We start from the raw sequence: 1806 nt of genomic DNA, 5'->3' as shown, positions 1-1806 counted from the left end.
GAACAGAGCATCATGGGAAGTTTTTTTTTTCGCCTCTCCGCGTGGTGGACGAAGAGAAGCAAAGAGGGGAAAAGGCGAGAGAGAAACCTCTTTTCACTTCCGGCTTTGTTTGAGGCTTCCCGCCACTTCCCTTCCTGTATCGTTTAAATCGTTTATAAAAATAATAAATTATTATTATTATTATTATTATTATTATTATTATTATTGTTATTATTATTATTATTATTGTTGTTGTTGTTGTTGTTGTTGTTTTTCTTTTATTAGAATAATTATTTTAAAGGGGTATACAGTTTTTCTTTCCATTGCACTAGCAGACAAGGATCTCCATATGTGACGTGTATAACAGATATAGATTCAGGTTATTTTTTATTCACTTGGCACCATATGTCAATGGAAACAATAAAATACTGTTTCTCCCACTGTTTCTCCCACTGTGCTACAAAACAGTTTAAAATGTATGTTTGTTTCTTGCAGGTTCAAGAGCGCTCGGATCCATCCATGCATTTTAAATCTGGGGCATCTCATCAAGCAGAAGCTTGGGAAAAGAGTGGATCGACCCACGATCACAACATCAGCAAATGAGGACGGACTTGTGAACATTGAAGTGTCATACGTATACGTACGTCACATTTGGAGAGTCTCCTCCCACGTATGAAGCTGGAACCTCAGAGGAACCAAAGTCTGTTCATCCACTGAAGAAAAGACCAAGAAAGTGAACAGAGCAGCACCTGTTCCAACCTCCACCCAAAGCTGCTCCATCTCTCTGTCTGGAACCTCAGCCTGAGCCAACAAGCTACAAATCTACAACCTTAAACTTGTAGACCTGTAAGGGTTGACTCCATCTGATTTTGTTAGTGTTGATTAAAATCCTTTTAGATCCAGTTAAGTTCAAGTAGGTGATGAATACCACACAGGTGCTGAAACACCACAGAGCTTCAGAAAATTGTTCAACAGAAATTTTAGAACATTTAGCACAAAATGGACTCTAAATCCAGAAAAATCCAGTCTCCACTTACAAAACATTCATAGAATCAACAATAATATCACAGTTTACACAAATGCTCCATTCATTTCATTATCTTTTTTTTTTTTTTGGACCTACTGTGGTTTAACTTCTCACGTGTGCTTCTTATCAGTAGCTGCTACACGCGCATAATTTGTAAAAATTTCCCGAACAAATTCCACATCTTAGCTTATGCAAGGAGGTTTACTGGAAGACAGGGGTCGAAGGGAGGGCGTGTAATGTGTGGACGGATGCTGGGAGAGTAACCAAGGTGAGATCAGGAATACTGGTTTCCGTAATGAAAGGCGGAAGAGGAAGTAAAGAAAAGAGTGAGATAGCTCACTTAAGTTGTAATAAATTCATTCATTGGGACGACGTCGACAAGCAGCAGTCTTTAAAGTTGACTTGAATCCATGACAAAAGGATTCACTGAAGTTTCAGCACTAAAAAGCTATAACAAAGGATTATCATTACTAATGAATGTGTGACAAATAGAACTTCTTCAAATCAAACAAAAGCTTCGTAAAAAATATTTAAACAGTGGTTAAAGGGTAGGAGCTGATATCACAAGTATTTCTTGGCTTGTAGACCTCACATATAGTACCTTCCTGGAATTCTCTCTGACACACACACACACACGCACACACACACACACACACACACACACAATAAAAGGCTTCAGCTCCTGCTTCTTTCAGCTCAACGTTGAGTGAGAGCTTGATAGGACTCCCATTTACTCACAGAGGACTGTCTGTTTCTGAGTACAAGACTCATGGGACACTTTGAATAACTTTGTTTTTTTT

The sequence above is a fragment of the Mugil cephalus genome, chromosome 22 (assembly GCF_022458985.1).
Source record: "Mugil cephalus isolate CIBA_MC_2020 chromosome 22, CIBA_Mcephalus_1.1, whole genome shotgun sequence".
Classification (NCBI taxonomy): domain Eukaryota; kingdom Metazoa; phylum Chordata; class Actinopteri; order Mugiliformes; family Mugilidae; genus Mugil; species Mugil cephalus.
This window is presented reverse-complemented; position numbering follows the sequence as displayed.